This window comes from Ambystoma mexicanum, chromosome 8, assembly GCF_040938575.1.
Source record: "Ambystoma mexicanum isolate Mex_15411 chromosome 8, UKY_AmexF1_1, whole genome shotgun sequence".
In the NCBI taxonomy this organism is placed as follows: domain Eukaryota; kingdom Metazoa; phylum Chordata; class Amphibia; order Caudata; family Ambystomatidae; genus Ambystoma; species Ambystoma mexicanum.
The window spans coordinates 1,283,099,895-1,283,124,263 of record NC_090929.1 but is presented as its reverse complement, the minus strand read 5'-3'; positions in this window follow the sequence as shown (position 1 = coordinate 1,283,124,263).

The following is a 24,369-nucleotide window of genomic DNA, read 5'->3' as shown; positions in this document are numbered from 1 at the left end:
AGTACTTGGGTACCCATACCCAGATGCCCGCCCATCCATTCCTGGGAGGTACTGGTCTATGAGCCCCGTACTTCTGACTGGATAGTAATCTGGCATCCCCGTGGCCCTGGGCTCATGTGCGCCAGACGACATGTGGGTGGCTGAGTCCAGGGACTGGGAGAGATGAAGGCCTCTGGTACTAGCGTTCCTGAGGTTATGCTCAGGGGTTTCCCTTTCCCAGCGAACCTCATCTCTATCAGCCCTGCTCCCTGTTGTCATGCAAGAACCTGAGCTTTCTGTTCCTCAATCAAGGCCTTACTAGTCTCTATCAGTCTCTCTTGCATGGCTACTTGCCAGTGGAGCATATCATTGTTCTGACAGAGACCCTTGTTTTCTCTCTGTGCTTCCTGGTTTGTCTTTGAGTACTTGGCCAGTCTTTGCTGCAGGAGAGGTACCTCCTGAGTCCTGTCCCTACTGGCCTGTTCCTTTCTTGCCAGAGCATCTTCCACCCTCCTGGTGTGCTCTAACAATCTATCATGCTCTTTTTGGAGGTCACCCAGTGTCTGGAGGGCCAGGTGATTTTCTAACAGTTTCCCTTTTAAGTGACAGACTTCCTGGCCTAAGGTGTCCCTTTCCTGAAAAAGAGCCAGCCTCTGTGCCGCCAGTTTGTCCCTCTGTCTTTGAAGGGCACCAGCTTTCTGGCACTCTTCATCAAACTCTGCTTGGGTGTCCAGGTCTTTCAGAATTAATTTGTTGCTCTCTGCCTTCTCTCTATCTAGGTGGCTTTGCAGGGTGACTATCTGCTCTGTGCATGCACTGGACAGGATTCAGGGCACCTGGACTCTGCTCTCAGCAAGACACTCTGGTCTGCACGGCCTCTTGGACTGGAGCTGACAGGTTCTGGGTTACAGCTCTGCTGGACTGATCTGGATCTTGGGTTCTAGTAAGGGTTCTTGGCCAGAAGCAGCAAAACAGCTCAGCCAGGCTGTTGAATGGTTTAGGCCCCGTGGAAGTTTAGGGATTCAAATCAGGTTGCTAGATTTTCAAGTGCTGCTGAAAAGGGTTCAGCTTTTTGGGTTAGGCCTCTGCTTCAGGGTTCTGGAGTCTGGTTCTGGAGTCTAGGGATGGGTTCTGGAGTCTGGATCTTCCTTCAGAGTGCTTCGCCAGTCGATCAGTGATGGGTGAATGTGTGTGTCTTTTTTGGTCCTCAACAGTCCCTATTTTTCCATCTTCCAAAGGGGTGGGGAGGATGATTATACTATGACCAACCCACTAAGGATCTGATAGGTCAAAGAATTCCCCCTCTCCTGATTTGAGAAGGGAACAGTGTGTCATGATGTGTCATCATGTGTCAGAGCGACACTGTGTTTAGGGTCCAGAAAAAAATCCCTCCCCTTTGTTCTTACCCAGAAAATCAATTTTTCCCAAAAAACATATTTCCAAGATGCACAACTTGTTAATAATACATAATTACATGACATATTAACTAAGGTACATTTCTGTCCAAGCCTCCTCTTCCTACGAGTTTTGGTTCACAAATGACAATTTTTGCGCTTTTGGGTGGTTACTCAGTGTCAGTTCTGTACCAATTTTTACACATGCATACACATACCATCTGGGCATATTCCTGGAAATGTTCATGTTCCTGACATAATCACAATTGCTAGAATATGAACTTTTTCGTGGTTCAGTCTCTGAAAGTCACAACATTTCCAGAGTAGTTTCTACTGGTGAGCACTATTTTCATTTTAATTATCTCTAAGTTCCATATTTTTACCAGTTCAGTACAATTTGCTATAAGTCTTTTCCACAAACAAACAGTTACTTCAGTTTCAAATCCACATTTTCAGTCTGGCGAATCTCCAAGGCTTGGCTGAGCTTGAGAGTCACATGGGCTTGTCTTCCTGAGCAGTTGGTGTCAGTCACACTCGAATTAGCATTTTCTTTCAGTTCAAGGAACCCATTGCCTCTTTACCAGAGCAGCAGAGGAAGTCTCCTCCCCTTCTCATTAGCACCCCCATGAGATATTCTCTCCTTTTGGTGGGAATGAACAGGGTGGTGTGTTCTCAGTGGTGGGAAACCTCTTTGAAGTTTTAGCTGAATCAGGTTACCTTATAGTCAATTGTGACATTGTTCCTTGTGAAAAATTACAGTTACAAATTTAAAATAAGCAAACTTATCTTCAATTCCAGACTTTTTCAACATGAAAATCAATGTGTGGCACCCTATATTGCATTTGATTGAGGTCCCTTCTTTGGCATATTTAGCTTTTGAGACACAAGTTTCACCTGACAGATTTAGAGATCGCCAGCATCTGACAGAGGCGAGTAACGGTATTGCACCCATTTTTGACATATTTCTTTCCAGCAAGTATCTTTAAAAGTGGATTTTGTTATGATAAAATATACTTCTGCAAACATTATATTTATGTGGATTCTTGAAGTAGAATTATGTTCAACACCCCACAAGGAGTTTGGATCTTTTGGGTGGTTTGTTTGCCATGATTTTTGCAAATTTGACAACCAAGAAAAACGGATTTTCACACAGCCCTGTGTTTGTTTTGCAATCAGCCTTGCTTTTTGGGCAGCCAAATGATGGGTTTTGGCAGTGGTCTCCTGTGTTACCACTGACATAGGCAAAAGTGGATGGCGGCCTATTTTTCAGATTTTTCCTGCGCACTTCTGGGTGATTTTAGCAAGCAGAATGCATTCCAGCAGCCATTTCTGATGTTTCTGATGCACGCAATGCACAGTAATGTTGCAGGGCCTGGACTAGTGGGGGAAAACATCCCACAGAACAGTTAGGATGTTCGTGAACTGTCCTGTGGAGGACCGGAAGAAGTGGTTGATTGAGTTACAATCTATGTTTACAAGTACACCATTTACGTTTCTGCCTCACCATCTGTGTTGTCACTGAAATAATGCAATGAACTTGAAAATTAGTGAAGGTTGCAGGCTAAAAGCACTGTGCAGAGAAGTGATACAGTACCAACTGCTAAGGGGTAAGTAAACTTTGCAATGACGCTTGATGTTTATAAATTGATGTTGTTGTGCTACACCCAGAGCGCAGCAAAGAAAGGGCTATTCATGTCTTTGTTAAAATGTTATTAAAGTAATAATGGAGTCAGACTGGCGCCCCCTACAGTCAGCACCTCAGACAGCCATCTGGACTGCCTGATACAAAGACCGCCCTACATGTGCATGAGAATTACAATTCTCATGGATGCGATGTGGCAAGTTGTTGCAAAGTAAGAATGTATTTTGATTCTGAGTGAAGGTCACCAGCTTTGAATTTTTGTTTGCGAGCTTAGGAAGGCCACGCATCAGACACACAGTATAAGGATCAATTGTTTTTTTGACCTTGAGAGAAAGGGACGATTCTGAAAAGGAATTGAATGACGGAGGGTTGTTATAATGTAAGATATGATAAGGTTATGCATTCAAAAAGTGGACTAAGGAACAGTTTATGAAAAATTGATGGTGCGAACGGAGTCCGCCTTATGGTCTGAGTTACGCCAAGAGAATGGAAATGGTGAATGTAATGGTGAATGTAAGTTTAATTTTGGATGATTTTATACTCGAACAAGCATCAATTTATCATTATCTGAGCATTATTTGTGGGTTACATTGTAGTCAATTGCTCTGTGTGGCATATTACAATGCAACGCAAGTATAACCTTTGTGTGTAATGTTCTTTTTACCGTCCAGATGGGCAGGCCAGCATTGATATGCATGTAGACCACTACTCAGTTCTCCCAGGTTCCACGCTAATATTTCATTAAAATGCCATGTATGAGCACATAGAATTGTATTGTCAGCTTTCATATCCCGTTTAGAGTTGATCATACTACATAGCAATGTTCTCGGAAGCAAATTGTAATAAAGATCGGCTAGTGAGACATATTTCTATTATGTTTCCGAAACAGATACATTTTGCCATTTTGCGATTGTCATTGATTCCAGATGCCTACTGACAGATTTTTTAATCGGCAGCTCCAGCTACTTGTGAACAACTGGATGTGTTTAACAGTTTTTTGGGACGATCGGCAAGGGCAGATATGCTCCTATGCTGATCTAGCGATTAGGAGCAACATAACATCCTTTATGGTGGTCTAGCCTCAAGTTGTTGCAAAAGCCCTGGAATTCACTGTGCAACCCAAGCGCTTTTTTTATCCAAAGCAAACACCTTGTGTACGCAAAAAGAACAACACGTGACTCATGATAAACATTTTGGATCGCGAGTGAAGAAAGAAATTTCAAATTTGTTTGAATATGGCAATAGTCGGATGTTGTCGGAGCGTTTATTGTGAAATAAAAGTACTTTACAAATTGTACAGTCTTGTTTCTTTTTAAAATATGGTTTAGTATTTCAAATTTTGCCGTGCTGTGTTGTGAGAAGTTGTGTGTTGATTTTCGGGCTCTGCGTCACGTCACGTAGGTAATGACTGGGCGTGTTTGGGTACGCTGCTCAGGAACGTCACTGAGAAAGGCGGACAATATCACTAGGTTTCGTGATGTGAGGCTCAGGGGTGGGGCATATGATTTAGTGCCATCAAGACAGTTCATCTTAGGCCAGTTGTCTTAAATTTTTTTTGCCTGGGGCCCCCCTGAGCAAAATTTGCGCTACGTCACCTGCTCCCATCACAGTCGCTGGGCTCCCTCATCCCACATTTGTGATGTCATCTTTGATGTCCTGGGTGTTAGTCTTAGCAGTGCACAAAGTTTTTTTATTGAATTTCATAGGTTTTAAGTAGCACAACTTAACCATAACGTCCCTTTAACTAAGTTTTTTTACTGAATATGTATATATTTAAATCTATATTCAGTTAAAAAATGTTGTTTTTCACCGACGCTATAATGCAGAACTATGTATAGATGGCCTCAAACTTTTCTCGAACATCCCAGCAATGTCCGTGGACTTTGGAAAAGAAAAACACCTGATTTTGGGATTTTTATGGTTATATCCCAGCCTCATCAACCCTCACCTCCCCAGAGATTGTTTAATTTGTTTTTACAAGTGTAATATTGTGTTTTTTAATATGTTTTTACTGCGATGTTCATGTATTTCGGGCCCAGTCTGCGAATCCAACAATGTGACCGTTTCAAACGTTTTGACACACCTCACATTTTTAATTGACAAATCATCAAGCATGTGCGATGTCTGCGAACGTCATGCTGCTCTCTGATTGCTCCAGATGTGTCCACAGGCATAGAATCAGGAAGTGAATCTGCGGACCAGACCCAGACATCAGTACTTTTTTTCTATATAATTCTTTGGCCATTTAAAAAAAAAAATTAACTTGGCGGATTTACACCAAATTTGCAAATACACATTTTCAGGACCAAGCCCCCGCTCCTAGAGCATGTTTGGTGCAAATCCATCCAGAGGTTTGATCTGTAGGCGTGAGCAAAATTTGGTTTTCACGATTATGTCTGTGAGGATATCAAAAGTTTTGTGACGCCCATTTAGCTTGTAAGTGATTTCAATCTGGCACACACCCAAGTCTTGTCTAGCATGTAGTACGCAAATGAAACCCTTATTTATTTGTATCTATAAGTTCAATATTTTGAATGATATACCACTCATATCAGACCCTTCTCCTGAGACCCCCCCGGTCGCACTGAACCAGAAATCAGGCTAATTTGCAAAGGTAAATATTTATTTTTGTATTTAGAATTTAAATCACAATGCATTTTAATAGGTAACAACAATCACCAATGGGATGACAGAACACTGACTAATAGCTTTAATGCACTATGAATCAAGAAATGAGCACAAAAACAAATGCAGCACAGAAAAAATACTTTTGGATTGGTTTAGAACATATAGCACTATGGTTAAGGGTTCCCCCTGCAACACCCCTCAACCCACCAAAAGGCAATTTAAATAGATGTGAGGAGAGAGCAGGTACTCAGGAATAACACAGATCAAACAGAATATCACTCCCACTCCCCCTTTAAACACAAGAGAAAAACAGAATTGACTTTTCAACTGTCAGAATGGTTTTGAAATAGGCTGAGCAAAAACAACAAATGTGGTCCAAAATGCTTACATTATTATACATTCCTATGGGAGCCGCTTTGGACAGATGCAAGCAAACACCAGCAATGATTTAATCAAAAGGAAACAGTTGGAATCTCAAAGTCAAAGCAGGAAATAATTTAAAGCTAATTCACACGTGTAAAACTTTTCAAAATGTCAATTCATGGCAAACTTTTCCTTAGGCGATTTTTAATATAACGGATCAATCGCACGTTTCTATCTTTAAAACCAAAGGAGTTATAGAGGTTTTCATGAGAGGTGTTTTTTTGCAAAATAGGCGTGGAAACGGAAAACAGAAATTCGGGTTTAAAAATGACGGATAGGTTTTCTTATACTATATTAAGGACTACGAAAAAGAGAATGCCACGCAGGAATCAGTAATTAACAGCTGATCATAACTCTTCATGCGTGATACTCTAGTTTCCGTTTGGTTTGGGAATTACTTTTCTTAATCAAATCAATAAGAAATTATGGTTTAGTAACACAGATGAGAGAAAAGTCAGCGCAAGGATAGTTCTAACAATACTATGGTTCTGAATTAAAGATGGGATGGGTTTGAGATTGGGATCATACAGTGCAGATATATTATGGGTTACTGTTCTCCCTATTAATACTTACAGAATAACTTATTTAATTGGACCGTCAGCTCTGGCCAATGAATTGGGTCTGGTCTACTGGCACAGCGCACTTCTGGAGGGATTTGGATCAGCAGCGTGGTTCTGGTCAATGTTGGACTGAATCTCAGACTGGATTTGGAAAGGCCCCTTCTGGTTACTGGACATGGTAGATAGCCGGATGCAAGTTTTCAGCAGGCAGGCCTTATGGTAGCCAGCCAAGCTGAATTAAGATTAAGTCCCTTCAAGTTTGGGATTTTTGCAATTGGTTCAGGCTAGTAATAATTTTGCAATGCTAGAATCTGGATTCTGCAAAGAAATCTGGATCTTTCAAAGAATTCTGGAGTCAGCTACCAGCTGAAAAGTTCTGCAATATGATGCTGCGCGGACATCTGGATGGGTTATGGAAGCAGGGTGTTCTGGAAGCAGTCTCTCTGGAAGCAGTGTGTGTATGTGTAGTCAAACTCCTATATTTATCCATTACAAATGTTATGGCATGGGCAGAACTTCAAAACACACCCTCATGTCTGTGAGTGGCTACAGGCGTGAGCTTTGTTTTGGTTGGCAGCCTAAACAGAGTTGTCATTTTATGACAGGCTTTAGGAACTCCAACCTGGATTTTTAACCAAAACATACTTTTGCACAAATGTACATTTCTACCATTATGTACCCTCATACAATTAGACACATATTTTTCACATTTGATTGTCTACATTTACATTACATTTTCATCTTTGTGAGAGCTGTATTGGTCATTCTATGAATTTGTATCAGTTTCACCCACAACACTTTGGATTAATCATATCTAATTTGACACATCTCTGGGCGCTGATCAATGGATCATGTACATTCAATTTTAAGCTTGCAACATTAATAGTTTTGCCACAATCAGTGTTTTAGTGTATCTTTGGTCTGTTATGTAATAAGAACTACTACCACATCTTCAACTGTCTAGCATGAGTTCAGATTTATAAGTTTGTATGTTTCACTTGTCTACTTATTTTGGCTGTCATGTTAATTGTCATAAAGTTCTGAGGCAAAACAAGTAATTTCCATTCAAAATCCAGTCTAGGTTTTTTTTCTTGCTTCCAAAGTGAGCAGATGGCCAGTCCTTTGAAGTTCACTAAGAAACCTCTCCCACATCCTGCTCTTCCTTGCAGAGGCCAATTCTCAGCATGTCCTTTGTACTTTGGTAAACCCGTAGACGAATGTCTAATGCGGCCCCATTGAGTGGCTTGCTGGGATTATGCGTGAGCTATTAACAGCCATTAGCCTTCCTGTTCTCAAGGGAGTGTCAATGGAGATGTCAGTTTTCCCAGGCTAGGCCCTGTCAGATCACAGTTTGAATGTGGATTGGCTTCAGACTGGATTCCTATACATTAAAATCTTTTCAGTTCACATATAAAATATAAGTACAGTGTATAAAGGATTTAAACATTTTAAAAGAATTAGCCCTTCACCAACATGCTTGAAATAGTGGATTTTGCAATTTTTCAGGACAGAGAAAATACATTTAAGCTAAGTTTTACAGCCAATTCCTTTAGGCAGATGTCAGGCTGTGATGCCTGGATTCCTCTGACTGCCTGAAGGATCCATGATTTCAGCACACTTGCTTTTCAAAGTTTCACTGGGGAAAATAACCAAATTTATTGCCAAAACAGCACTTTGAAGATTGCCATTGATTAGTGAACTGTATTTAGGGGGTTTTCAGATTTTAGCCATTCTGTGAGCTTGTTTCCAGTGACAGATGACAGAGGACAGCAGTGATGACAGATGATGGCAGTGATTCCTGCTTTTACACCACTGTGCTGCTGTATGTGGCAGGGCGTGTAGCTCTTTTTGATGGGTTATGAAATCTGCGCAATTTTGCAGACTTAGTGCACACAGGGGTTATTGCCTCCATTCTTGGCAATTTCCTTTCCCCATTGGCAAGGGAGTACAGTGTGACGCAGTGGCATGGATAAAATACTCCACAATCTTTCCCCCTTGACAAAACCTCACCAAACTTTCAGGCCCTCGGTAGCAACCCTGTAGTAATGGTTAAGTTGCTCAACCAATAGGAAGAGCAGATTTTGGGTGGCTTATAACTTTGGCGCCATTCGAGGAATCCTCACCAAACTTTTCAAAAAAGCATATGGCCAACTTAAATGATTTAGCAAAGTTTGGTGCGGTTTCATCAAGGGGGGGCAAAGTTTTAGCGGGATTCACAAAACTTTTGAAATGTGAATAGACATACATTGAAAAAATTTTGCTCACGGCTACAGCCCAAACCACTGGACAGATTTTCACCAAAATTGTGCGAGGAGCAGCAGCCCATTCCCAAAAGCATGAAAGCAAATTTGGTGTAAATACGTCCAGTAGATTTTTTTTAAATGGCCAAAAGGTAGGCACAAATAAATGAGTGCATTCGGTTCACAGACTCACTTCCTGGTTCGTTGTCTGCGGAGGCCTCTGGACCAATCAGGGATCCATGTGATGCCCACTGATTGATTATTGTAAAACATGAGCTGCGTCAAACTTTTTAAAACGGTCGCCATATTGGATCCGTGGAACACGACATTTGTTAATGGACAGCGTGACAGAACAAACCTCTGGAAACTCATTTGGGGTTATTTTGTGGATGCAAGGTTATCTGGGAAGCATGGGGGAGTAGAAAAAAGTTAAGGTTGACCCGAGGTTATTGGTGAAAAACAGCATTGTGGGTGTTGCTAAATCGCAGTAATTTTTACTATCCATGACCTCTGTGGACGTGAACAGTTCTATGCTGCTGCCATGTCTATGGACGACCAGAATGTTTGCGGACTGTATGTATGACGGTGACATGGGAGAGTTATGTTTCATGATGGTTTAATGTAAGTGGTTGGGACATGGTTGAACTATTCAAATACACTTAATAAAAATAAAATACTGCAAATGACTAAAATGGCAAAGAGAGGAACAATTTTCACCTTAGTGCAAATATAACATGCAATTTACAAGAGAAAAATGACATCCACTGTTTATTTAAAAAAAAAGCTTTATGCCTGTGCATGTGTGTGTCCAATATGCTATGCTTAAAGAGTTAAACCCATAATGTGTTAAGATATAACTTTTTAAATGCTATAACTGTTGCACCTCATAAATGTATTCTGGTAACTTGGCACAGATATGTGCATTTTTCCATGTCGAGGGCCCGATTCAGAGGTCTGTGTACAAATAGAATGTGTTATTCCAAGCAGGATCAACACATTTCTTAAATTAACCATATTCAGACAAAAAACGAATTTGGTGTAGGGACATGCAGGCCTCTACATTTGCATGTTCCAGATTTACGGCCTGAGAATGGCCCTGGCACCCATCAGGAATGCAAGGCAGTGACTGCAAGGGGATTCTCGTGTCAGAGCCCTTCTTTTGCATGTCAAAAAGCAGGAGTTAAAATGTGGCACCTGTTAGGTGTTGTTAACATCTACTACAGATGTTTCCCACATTGTCTAGGCATTTCCCAGACTGAAACAGCAATTTTCTAATTTAATGAAAGCTTAAGGGCACTTTCGTAATTAGAAAAGTCGACGTTTTTTTAAGAAATGGGACTAGAGGGACTAAACTTAAAGGGAAGAATGTCGGTTTCCTACACTGCTTTTAACCCGAATTCAAAATCGGCCCCTTAATCCACCATTTACGGTGCAATTCTGATCTTGGAATAAAATTTGTGTAGAAAGGCACATTTGCCACTCCAGTTTCCAGCACCAGCATCCTGAGGTGGGTGGATAGATAGGAGGATAGGTGTTATGCTTTCCAGCTGTAAGAGCTGATATAATCTGTCTTTATGGGGCCACCATGTGCATCAGTTACACTGCGAACATTTCTAAAAAAGACTGCACATTTCTTATTTACGAAAGTGTCCTAGAACTTTCTAAACACGAAGTGTTGCCGCACACTGAGAAATGCTCTCATTATAAAGTAAAATAATGCAGTATATGTTAATGACACCTCAGAAGTTCTGTACTTTGACTCCTTTTCTTGCAGACTTTTGAAAGAATTGCCTCACATTGCCTGGCTGCATTTCTGATGGTTGCTAGGCCTGTTGCCAAGCTGTAAATCAGGCACATACAAAATGAAGAGACTTTGATACCAGAGCACTACATTATTTTACATAATATGGTGCTTTGAAGGAAAGTGTTCTTCCTTCATGAAAGTACACTTTTCTATGTTTGTAAACTCCTCACAATCGTGCCCTTAGGATTAGTTGCATAATACATTCACTATTTCTGCAAATATATAAGGGTGAGAGAGGGATTGGTGAGTCCCAGGTAAGGTATGATTCGGTGGGTTTTCATCATTTTCATTTCCCTCCCCCAGCTTTTTACTGACACTTTCCTTCATCACCAAGTCATGCATCTGGTAGTAATTTGCTTTTGCATGGAGTACGAATGTCGTACATTAACACAGCTTTAGCAAATTGGGTGGAAAGCATGCACATGCACATTACCACGTGTTGTGGCGTAAGTCACACTTACATGTGAGAAATGCTTTGCGAAGCAGTTCAACAGACTCCTGAGGAGTGCCTCTGTATAAGACGTATTTTTCATTTACCCACTGACAGCGTCTCATTAAATAATAACAACCTTTTAAAAAAGTGGGATGATTTGTAAATTCAGTAAGTCAAATAAGTATTTTTATGAAATGCTAAAATGGCTCAAACTTAGAGAACTGTGTCAGCTTCTCTATATCCTTCAGCACGCTCTCTTTCGAGGACGGATAAAGAGCTGATAGAGTTATCATGGCAGACATCTTAGTCCGGATTGCCCTGCAGGCTGCTGCTTTTCGACCCAACCCTGAGCACTTCCTGTTGAGAAAATCTCATGTGAATAGAGAGAATGCGGCCTTTCTGCTGAGCTCCTGCGCGGCTTGTATCCTCGCTGATCCCTTTCACGCGGTGATGGGAGTTGTCGGATTGGATGCCAGGAGCAAGATGAAAGAGAGGAGCCGAGATATGGCGGGGAACAGTAAGTGGAAAGATAACCCTGGCTACATTATACTTCGCTTTGAACTGCACACTCACAGCTGTAACTATCAAGGGGCCTGATACGTGTGTATATGGTCTCAAAGAGGTCTCCCAACCCTTAATTTGAGAAATGTGTACCATGTTAGACAATATTTGATTCTGTAATTTAGAGGTAGTCTCTTTAAGAACTAATGCACGAGAAGATTGTAGGCTTGCTCTGTAAAAAGCCATATATACACACTAGACGTGCCTGCCTGGTATTATGGACACAATATGGAATATGTACAGGTGCACACTTAGGAGCAACACCCGTACATTTTAAACAGTGTCACCAAAGGATATGGGGTTTAGAAACATTAAAACAACTTTGCAAAGCTCTGTGTATGTCATCTGTGAAAATAGTCCATGTGCTGACGATCGATAAGAAGATTTATATAATGCGTCATATACAAACTATTTTATATTTTTGGTGAAAGTCAGCATTTAAAATAGAGTATGCATAAACAAACGATTAACGATCTAGCTGCAATACAACATTGTCTACCAAATTAAAAGCTGAAAAAAGCACGACGGTATGTTTTAAGCAGCCTGAAGTAGAATAAGCAGAAGACCAACTGACAAAAACATATAATATTATTGTATTAATTAACTGTCTGTAACTGTAACTGAAATCTAAGCCGTACCCTGCCCAACGCTTACGTGTCTTGTATGTTATGTTCAGTTCTTCTGTAAAGCGCTCACACATGACATATGGCTTCAGGGCGATGGAGTAGCCTGGGTTAATTGCTGATTGTGACAAAAAGATTTATTTCACTGATTTATGGAAGGGGAATAAACGCGATGGACTCTGTTCCTGATGGAAATAGGGAACGCATTACAGAATGAGTTTGCCAACGAACAGGCTCTGCCCCCGATCCTGCTGCATGGAACAGTCAGAGTAATTAAGAGCAAACTATTTCAGGAGCAGCGCCTCATGAAGCACTATTTCCTGAGACCATCTACTAGCTATTAAGGGCCCATCTCAAAAAGGCATAGCATACTAAGTAAAATAAAGACGCTTTGGAGCTCATTTTCCATGGGGCGTAATGTGAATGAAAGGCGTAAAAGCCTTGAGTAAGGCGTTAGCAGCATTCCATAACGTCACGCCCCATTTTCAAGCATTTGCATGGCAGAGCAGAGGGGGGGAATCCAAATTGCTTTTTCGCCACCTCCCTTCATCTCTGCCATACAAATGCTCCAGCATTTGCGCCAATATGCATTTTCATGCCAGCACAAATGCTGGAGATCCCTATGGGGTCCACCGGCTTTCTGCACCAGCAAAAAGCAGACGGAATCCATGGAATCCATAGGAATCTATTATAAACACTGACTGCCATTATTGCGTGGCAGTTAGCGTTGACAATTGAAATGAAATGCTGTTTGACATGCTCACATCTCAGACATCATTTAACTGCAATTGTGAAGGGTGGCAATAGAGAGCCCGAGCAAGATGGCTCTGACTATCTGAGATCCGTATAGCTGGCGAGGATCACCCTGAATATCCTGCAGCATATGGAACACGACCGGCACATCTGATTGGTGAATGAACGCTGCTTATTCAAAGCAGTTCAGTGAAACACCTGGTGCTGAGTGGCCTTGTGCAGCCACAGTTGACAGAGCCTGCACATTGACTTTGCAGAGCAAGCAGCAGGAGAAAGAGTTGACGTTGGCCTCCGGGGCTCAGGTGCTGCATCGGCTGGGCGGGGGGTCAAATTGAGAAGCAGAACTCCTAACACTAGGAGGGCGAGGACGGTGATGGATGGGCTCAGAGCCCAGAGCCTGACAGTGACGGTCCAGTGTGGCAGACTGTGGCTGCAGTCGGAGAGGAGTGCCCATGGCGGGATGGGTGATAAACGGTACTGTGGGCTGTGACAGGCCTGCAGTATGCAGTGCGTGCATTCTGGATACTTGAACTGGCTGGGCACTGCCATTGATTGAGAGGATGGGGCTTGCCAGCAGCCTGAAGTGAGGAGCTGGGAGGAAAGTTGCACAGTTGTATGGTTGTGCAGAGGCGGTGTCCATAGACATGAGGCTTTGACTGGTGGGCTGACCCTCCCTGCTGGCTGAATTGGGGTAATAGTGAACCTGCTGAGTGCACGATTGTCAGCACAGAGAAGTCAATCAAATTGGGGGTACCAGTCAGTTGGTACACAGAGTGACATAATGGGGGTTCTGTTGGGGGAGGACCAGAACTGATTGCTGCCCGAGGGGGACACGAGCTGGGCAGAAGCGGGCACACTACTGTCTGTCTGGAAGATGTTGAAGGGCCAGCAGAAGCTATAACAATGCTTGGAAGGCAGGAGTAAGTTGCCTAAACAGAGACCACAGATGGCTGAGGATGGTTTGCACCCGAGCCCTCCTGAAGACATGGTAAGAATTAAGCAACTTCTGGCAGTGAGTCAAGACTCAATGGATTTGCTTGAGGGTAAGGTCCAGACGGTGTCTGTTGCATTCTCTCTGGGATGGGCGGACCTTAGGAAAATGGAGGACTGTGTGTCTGGAGCAGAGAATAGGATTGGAGATGTAGAAGATGTGGTTACATGGATGGACACTCTCCCTGCTGCCACAGGACCAGTGGAGGTCAAAGTGGAAAACGCAGGGGGTCGCTCCCGTTGAGTAACACCAGAATCTTGGGGATCGCGAAGGGTAAGAGTCCCACAGAATGGGACTATATCTTGAGTGGCTCTTCACAGATGTCCTGAAGATTAGGGGGCTGTTGATGGGGTTTACATTTCAGAGAGTGCAAAGGGACCCGGGCAAAAGACTCCAGATCGGAGCTTCACGAGAGCCATTGTAGCGAAATTATTGAATTATAGGGATTGAGATGAAATATTGCAGGATGCAGGTAGATCAGCAGCCTACAAAGTGGGTGGCATGCATGTATTGGTGTTTCAAGACTTTACCCAAGAGGTACAGAAGCAACGCAAATCCTATGATGCAGTGAGGAGGAGGCTTCGAGACCTTGGTTGAAATAGATGATGTTCTTCGCTGCAAAGCTGAGAATACTAGTGGATGGGCACTCTCATTTTTTCCAACGCCTGAATGAGGTGTGTGACTGGTTGGACTCTGAATATGGGGACAAAGCTGCATCAGGGCATCTGAAGACTTGTGGATTAAGACCGGTGAGGCAGAGCATGACCCACCTTACAGGGATTCCAAAGGTGGACCTTGTGCTAGGAGGGTTAGCTTCAGCAAGGGCGGTACTCTGGAACTAAGAGATTAACCATCCCTTCGGAATCCTGGACATGTCCCTGAGCAGGAGGCAGCAATCGATGTGAGCTAGGGTTCTGAGGGTGCGGAGAACAATGTCTGAAGGTTGTGGATGTAGCTGTTGAACATGACTGCCTACATCGTTTATGTGTTCAATGACTATTTCTGAACCAAAAGGACAAATTGACGTTGCCTGGTCACATTGCCAGGCTGAGCGGGTTGTAATTTGTTAGGGTGGCTGAATATAGAAGGGGCACTGAAAGGTGCATTTGCATTGGGTGGTTCACATGGGCTGGGCAAAGTGGCCTGCCTACAGTGTTCTACCCTCACCCCTACTACTGGCCAGCTTGTCCGATGTGGAGGTGGGAGGCCTCAACCTGAGGTTGAGTTTTGCTGAAATGGGTATGGGGGTGATGGGGTTGGGTCCTACATTGGGGGTTATGGGCACAGGGTGGGGGGGATGTTTGTGATGTGGAGATGAAAACATTGTTGTTCGCTTGTCTGCTTTCTGAGGGTTGCGTATGGCTGTCAGGTCCGCACTGGCTGGGGATTATTGGCAGTGAATGACTCTAATGGCCGGCTGTAGAGGAGGAGCCAAGTACTCCTACCCCAACTGCCCTGATTCTATTACCTAAAGAGTAGGAACCGAAGTATGTGACGTATGCGGAACAGTTAACTCAACAAAGGACAGAGCGTAGACTCTGTGCAGTACCAATAAGAATACCAATACCTAAGTGAATCTGTGAGGCAAGGTACCCTTTGAGAAAACCTTATCTACATAGAAGACAATATGATGGCTATTTGAATGAGATTCCTGAAGAAGTAGAGCAGATAAAAGGTAAAGATGAATGGTGACATCACAACTGAGCTGAACTGACGCACATAGAAGAGATGCAGAGACCGGAGGATGCAGATATTCTATAAGGCATCAAGAAAGTACCAAGGTTAAGTGCCACCTTGGGATCAAGGTGAAGAAGCTTATGCAACAGAAATAGATGAAGATATTAAGCTAGTTTATACATGTACAGATGCAACAGAAATGCAAGCAGCAAAGTAATTGGACACAACTTGTGTGAAAGAACAGAGACTCCTGTTCAAAAGGCTTGAGCAAAACAAAAACGTCGGAGTACTATTAGAAAATAATATTAAATACACAAAAATGCTTGATTTCATGGTGTCCAGTCACATGGAAGAAGGAAGTTTGACGACCGAGGTGGTCACACCTACACACGAGGGCAGGCTTTGCCCGCACTCCTTAAAATTTCTCAGAGCCCAGTACAAACACAAGGCCATTCTTCAAAGCACTAATTGACAGTGGACCATTGAGGTGATTATGGATTAATGCATTAATTGGTGGGAAGCTAGTGTTAAGCCGAGCTCAATAGCACCTGGATGTTCAGTCTGCATGATGCTAGACGTAGGTGGAAAAGTAGTGACAGGGATTAGAAACCAACCAATTATAGAGGACTGAGTAATTAGGAGTCCTACAGTTTGTCTAGCCAATGGAACATCGTGTATTTAGTGACATTCATAGTGGGCATTTTAAGGGGAGGGCTTAGTTGCCCCACCAGATGTTAAGTACCCTATCACTTTCGTTCACTGTTATATACTGATATGGAACTTATACTAGATATTCACTTAGAGCCTATCACTCCCTCCAATAGGTTTTACAGTTTGCCACGTAGGATGACATGGGTAAGTGACACAGGTCAGCACGTCAATGATGATGATTTTGCATAATAAAACCTCAGGTTTTATTCAAGATTAATTGAGTAAGAGGATCGAGCGAATGCTGATGTTCGCTGTACTCCCTGTTTTAGATACTTGATATTAAAACAAACTCCCTTTTGCCAAACTACCTGAGTCACCTTGATTACTGATGTATGAATAAAATCTGCATCCCCATCCATCTCCAGGGTATTGCTACTCATCTTAAAGGGCTGGGCAAACCAGTTCACTTGGTAGCAGAGAGATGATGGTTTATTTAAAAAATCCATCGACCATCGACATAAGTAAACTTTAGAGTCTCTGCAATATCGCACAAACTTTGACATTCGGCTGACAGGACATGAAGCTCCCCGTAGATAGTGGTTAGTGTAATTGAAAAAATCCTTGCAAGGAGGGTGTGATGGGTCCCCTTAGTTTCCATAAGAATCACCTCCCACGTCTACAAGAAGAGGATCGGAAAGCAGTTTGAAGAGGCGGTAAACGGAGGCGTACAATCCAGAGGGTCCGAAGAAGAAAATATGCAAGTGGTGAGTAAAAACTGAGGAGTGTGGCAAATTTGCATGCATAGTAAAATAAAGAAGAGTAATGGAGGGAGGTGGGATAAACATAACGTAAGAGTAAGAATATATATATATATATATATATATATATATATATATATATATATATATATATATATATATATATATATATATATATATATATATGGGGAATGAGATATTGACTTGAGTGTGGGCGAGCAATATAAATAAGCAATATCATGTGAGAAGCCACGATAAAGAGGATACGCCCATACCTAGGTTTTAAAGAATGTTAGAAGAAATTTGAACCCAGAGTCCCATAAGTGGAACACGTAGAAAACGGATCTGATTAAAGGCGGATATGAGGGGGTAATTTCCACGTATGAATTATTTTAGAGGGCAAGGCGAGTCTTAAAGGGAAGATCGTAGGATATTTATGTGACTGGTCAAGTTTGTCTGCTTGTTTTATGTGGTTTTGAAAAAATGATGATGTCATAGCTAAAGAAAGATTTATGATAAATAGAGAAGCGTGAAGTTGAGAAAATTAATTGATTGTTTTTGAATTAAACTGATGGTTATTTTTCACCAAGATTAAAGTGAAACTGTGATCATTGAGATTGGAGCTTGCGCCGATTGGTGCTCGATCATATTGTGTTGTTTTCTTGAAACAAGTTTTTAAACCTGTGACTAAAGCAAGCGAGCGTGAAGGAGCAAGATGAGCTGTCTCCTATAGATTAGATCCTTAATAATTTAATATATGCAAAGAGGGTAGTGAAGAGCCCTCTAGGCACATGGAGAGACGCGATAAGGAGAGAAGCAATCGAGGAAGCACATCTCTATATATAGCAAGAGAAATAAAGAGATGGAAAGGTGAAAGAAATAAAACTTATGAGATAGCGCTCTTACAGAACGAATGGATGGGAGGTCAGATTTTGCTTAATCTCGATGGTAAAAGCATTGAGGATGTAAGACAAAGGGAAGATCAAGACGAGCAAGATAAAAAAGACAAAGAAAGGGAAGAATGATAGAAAGACTAAGGAGCGAAAAGAAAAAATAGAGACGAGAGCAGTTATATTAAGACGAGCAAGCGAAAAAACAAGAGAGAGCAGAAGAGTAAAGAAAACATGACAATAGACAAAGAAAAGCTGATGAACAAGATAGGCTAGAAAGAAAAAGAATAGAATAGGAAGAGCAGAAGTTAAGAGAAAAAATATCAGAGAGACAAGGGGGTGAGGAAATACGAAGGGCAAATGAAAGAAGAGATATAAAAAGAAAAGAGGAAGACATAGTGAGAGAGGAAGCGAGGAAGCAAAGAAAATTTGATGAAGATGTGGAACGCAAAAGAAGGCAGAGAGCAAGCAATCTCGATTACTTGAAAAGGAAGTCAAATCATGATCCAAAAGTAGCATGGGAGGATATAGAGGAATTTTCTCTAGAATACGAATCATTACCAGGCCCGTCTAAAGCAAATCTACAAGATGAGTTTGACTTGAGAAGCATTGGGGAAGCGATTAATAAAGCATACCATGAAATGAGAGCTCAGAAAGTATCAAAGGGGAAGGGAAAAAATGACTGTCTCGAGAGCACTCAGTTGTATGACACGGAGGAAGCCTCATGTGTGAGACATAAGGAGCTGTCTTTAGACAGACTGACTCTAAATAGAGATGACAAAGAGAGAAGTTGCATGAGTTGGGCAAAGGAAATGTCAGACGAGGAAAGGGAAACCTTCCATGGGGAAGAGAGAGATGATGCATGTGATCCTGAGGGATGCTTTTCTATGGTTAAGGAAGTAAGATGGTCGGATTTAAACGTACCTGTATCTAAGGCGTCAAAGCCACTGACACAGTTAGACCAAACTAGGGAGCACCACCATGGTGAGAGGGGGGTGTCACCACCTTATGTAAGCAGGTTAAGATCATTGCCAGGTAGACAGCGATGCAGGAATATTACCCCAGCGGTGGATAGACAAATGATGAGGGATGAGAATGAGTTTGGAGCTTCACAGTTTCCCTTGTTAGAGAAAGGAGGAATGAGAACATAGTTTATACCATGGCCTCAAATTGATAGAGATAATCTAAGGTATAAACTCCCGAGTTTAACTTCTGGGGCTGGGAAATGGATACATGAATTAGAGAAAATAACAGGAGGAAATATATTGGCTATAGGGGACATTAAGGGTCTTTTAATCGCCATACTTGGTGAGAGAGCTGGCGACGTGTGGACAAGGGCAGGGTACCCTGGTGTGACTACAGTAAACACTACTCTCGATGGAGCACCATTTAATAACTGTATGGTGACAGTTTGGAAAGCACTTTGAGTACTATATCCGGACACGCCCAATGTGTGAGCTATAATGACGTAAAATATGCAGGAAAGAGATGATCTGTTGGTTTACATTCAAAATTTCCAGGGGGCTTGGGGTTTGGAAACGCACAAATCTTTGGAAAATCTATGCCAGTATTCTATCATATATTATGCCAGGGGCTGCCAGAGCCAGTGCAGAAGCAGCTCAAGAAGTTAGTGGGTATAGAAACGAAACCGTGGTTGGAGAGTCAGCTGACCATTGCGCATGAACTGCAGACACCTGCAGGAAAAGAATCGCAAAAAGGACGATGCTCGTAAAGGCGAGGAGACAAAGTTAATGCAGAAAAAACTATCCAAATAAGCCATTGAAGGGGCAATGTTGACCAGCATAGACGGATCAAATTCACAGCAGATAGTGAACATACCGCAGGTGAATAATCAAAGGCAGTTCGATCAAAACAATAGTGGATATGCTCCATGAGGAAGAGGATTTTGAGGAAGGAGTTGGCAAGGTAATCAACGGAATTGGCAGAATAATCAGGGGAACTTTCTGAATAACTAAGGTGGGTTTCAAAATATGCAGAATGGTAATCAGAGTCTGCAAAATGGGCATGTTGGGAGACCACCACCTATACGTTGGACTTGTAGCTGTCAGGGCATGTGTAAAAGTCAAGGGATGGTACAAAATGGTCAGTTTTCAAAGGGGGGATTTCAAATCGACCTCCATATTCGCAGCAAAATGGAGATGGATTTGCGCAGGATCAAACAATGCAGCAGCTAGCACCGAGAGTGCAGCAAGGCCTGCAACCACAGCAAGTAGCAGTTAATCCGCCACAAGGACAGTCGTAGCAATCACCTATGCAGCTTCAGCAAAACACAAACACAGGTCAGTTAATGACTCCTGGGATAGGCGATGTCACTGCCAATGGAGAGAATCCTTTCACAAGTAATGGGATGAGGCTGTACCTGCACTAGGACAGCTCACCGGGAGACCTAATGTCTTCAATACTATCCGTGATGCCAAACCATCATGAGGAACCAAGGGTGGACGTCAGTACAGGGGGAAAAGGTTTTTTGTTTTTAGTAGACACAGGTGCAACACGCTTATGTATATGAGAGGGAAAGTTTTCAATGTCTGGCAATGCCATGAATACTCTGAGGTTCACAGAAGCTACAAGCAGAATTCCTTTCACTGAAGAATTACCAGTTTCTATAGGAGAATGTGACATGAATGTGCCACTGCTATATTCGAGGCAAACACCTGTCAATGTATTGGGATGAGATGTAATGACTAAATTGAATATGACAATCTTGTTCACTGATGAAGGTATGGCTTGTTCAACTCCAGGAATGCATTATTTAAACGTGTGCAAAAAGATTATGTATGGCATTCGCAGGACAACTAGCTATGAGAGCAATTCCAGTAGAACCAGCGGTTTTTCAGTATGGTGTATGCATTCTGTTGTCATGGCTACCAAGCCTAGCAGGCAGAAAAATGGGAACTCCAGATTCATTTTTGTTTAGACCTAGATTACCTATGCTCGAAGAAAAGGGACATGTTTTTCCCTTAGAAATAGAAGCAGCCATAGTGCGAGGGGAAATGGTTTTGCTTGATGGACATGATGATGAAGGAAAACAATGGCATGCAGTAATTGCCATCGGGAGGGTTACAGATTGACCAATGTCACTGATGAAGATCTGTATGGAGATCATCCATCTGATGACGAAGTAATATTTGAGATGTGCATTACTTATTCGGTAAGAATAATTAAAAGAGACTTTCCTCAGAAAAAGATGATAGCACAAAAACGTCCCGAGTATTTTGATGATGACATGGCGAAATTGCCAGTTTCATTATGGACCACCAGCCCCAACGACGTAGGCCTACTAAAGGGGGTTGGAGAAGTGAAGATTAAATTGAAGCCAGGAGCAATTTTACCCCGGGCACAACTATATCCTATGTCCCAAGAGGCAGATAAAGATATTTTTAAGATGATTTCCCGGCATGATGGATCAGGGCATCTTAGTGACTTCAGAGTCACAGTGTGATACATCGGTGTACCCTGTGAAAAACGTATTGGGGGGTCGTGGCATTTAGTGCAAGACCTTCACCCGATACCAGATTGTAGAGGCCGGGTTCCCTCTAGTTCCTATACCTTTTGAAGCACGATATTTCACAGATTTTTATTTGAAAAATGTATTTTTCTCAATCCCATTGCACAAAGACTCGTAGGATCTGACGTCATTTACTTTTAGGCAAACTTGCCTGAAAAGCACTCGTTTACCACAAGGGTATTGTGAGTCTTCATCGATTCTCAACAGAGTCCTTCAGATGAACCTGAGCAATATTACTTTATAAAGCATTGTGTTGCAAAATGTAGATGACATTTTAGTTTGCAGCACCTCAGAGCAAGAGTGCAGACCCAATTCTGTCCAGTGGATGATTATACTTGCTAACGAAGGATATAAAGTTGACAAAGAAAAGTTACACTATTGTCAACAGGAAGTGTTCTACAAAGGCCAATTGATTTCACATGAGGGAAAAAAGGTTAACCCTGAAAGAGCTGAGGGTATTTTAAAAACAGCTAAGCCACACACAATAAAACACACACACAGGTTTTTGACATTATGTAACCATGTCAGAGCATGGGTCTTTGACTACAGCTCATATACAAGGCCTTTATTACAGGCTCTTAAGAAAGCACAAGCAACGCAAGAAAAAATAGCGTGGACTGAGGAAATGGAAGACGGGTTTGACAAATTAAAAAAAGCAATTTGCACGGCTCCAGTTTTAGGGATTCCTAATTATGCTAAGTATTTTTTCTCATTTTCACACACAGATGGCATTGTTATGGCAGCAGCCCTTACACAGAGAACCACGTTGTGGTACAAGGCCTTTGCATATTACAGTGGCATCTTAGACCCCGTAATGAGAGGTAATTTTCCGTGCAAATGAAGTTCGCCATAGAGAAGGCTGCAAGCATAGTGATGGGATGCACCATGATGTTATTCGTTGAGCACATACTATTTGCCATTTTAGAAAAACCAAAAGGCACCTTGACTTCTCAAAGGGCTTCTGCCGATGAGGTAGTCATATCAAACCCAGCGATCAAAATAGTTTGATGTAAAATAGTGAATCCTGCCATGTCTGTGATGAACTTCCTAGAATAAAAGAGGATGCATTAGCAGGAGGAGAGATTGTTTTTATTGACGATTCTTCGAGGATTGATCAAAATGATAGACAGAGGTATACAGGTGCCGCTGTGGTAAAGCACACGGCTAATGGGAATTTTCAGGTGCTTATTAGTACTCGGTTGCCATCTCATTATTCAGCACAGGCTGCAGAATTATTGACTTTGATACTCGCGATTGAGAAACACGCAGACCAGGAAGTAACAATGTACAGTCACTCTGCCTATGTGACATCAACTGTGCACACAGGGTTAGCACGTTGGGAAAGGAGGGGCTACCTCCGAGCGGACGGCATGCCAGTTCAGCAGTCAACCTTATTGTAAAGACTTATTAAGGCACTACAACTACCAGTAGGCATAGCAGTTGTTAAATGCACAGCCCACACTAAAGGGGCAGATTTTATCTCACGTGGAAATCAAGCAGCAGATGATGAAGCCAAGTGTGTAGCAATTACAGATAAAGAGATGATGAATGTTGAGACTCTTGATGTGAATGAAAAAGTGATTGTTATGATGACTGTATCTGAAGGGTACAACCATTTGTCAAAAACGCAGTTTGTGGAGGTCCTGTGGGAAGCACCTCAAGAGGAAAAGAATTTGTGGACGCGAAGAGGGTGTTCTTTAAACCCCTGTGAAGCATTATGGTGACAGGACAGCACTGGTAAACTGTTGATGCCTATAGCCTTATTAAGGTTGGAGCTGGACCAGCTACACTGCGCACAAAACTAGGGAGAATCTCGACGCAACTATTGCTGAGAATTGGTTTGTGCCAAATTTAACAAAACATCTTTCATTCTTTGTAGTGAACTGTATTGTGTGTCAATAATTCACAGCTGGACATACACTGGGAATAGTTAGGGGAGTAATTCTGAGACCAAATGGCCCTTTTCAGCACTTGCATATCGACTATGTCGACATGATACAAAGATGTAATGGATATAGATACCTGATCGTAGTAATATGTCCATTTTCAAGGTGGATTGAAGTAGGTCCTGTACATCCAGATTCCACCTGTGCAGCAAACGTTTTAGTGCGGGAAGTGTTTCCCAGATAGGGAGTATGCAAAGTAATGAAGTCAGATAATGGCCCGCATTTTGTAAATCAGACATCTGAGCAGATCAGCTTGTTGCTTGGTATAAAGCACACGTTTTCTTCAGTTTATGATCCACAAGGAAATGGGACCTGTAAGAAACAATAGCCAAATTGAATCTTACCTTGAAGAAAGGGTGGTTGCATTGCCTACCACTGGTATTATATCCTTTAAGGAACCAACCAGGTTCTGACCACCATCTCACACCCCACGAAATAGTGTCCGGGAGACAAATGAGGACACCTCTAATGCCTTCATCCAGAATTAGAAGTGATGCTCAGCCAACTGCAGAATTATTAGGATTGGAATAACGTGACTATTTGAATTGTATGACTTCCACTATCTCTGTCATTTCTGGACAGCTGCAGCAACAAGGGTGTGGGGTAGTACAGAACACAGAAGGAGATGCTTCACCAAACAAATCTCAAGAATTATGTGTTCCCCAATTATTCCCCGGAGACGCGGTCCTAATCCGCAACCACATAAGGAAAAAGTGGGACGAACCCTGTTTTAAAGGTCCGTTCATTGTGGAAGACGTCACGCTGTCTACTGTCAAAGTGCAGGGCAGGTATGCTTGGAGTTTCCTTGGGGAGGTTAAGATTTATTCTGGAGAAACTCCTCTGCCCGCATCCCTACACAAAGCAAGTACAATCATCGGGAAAGAACC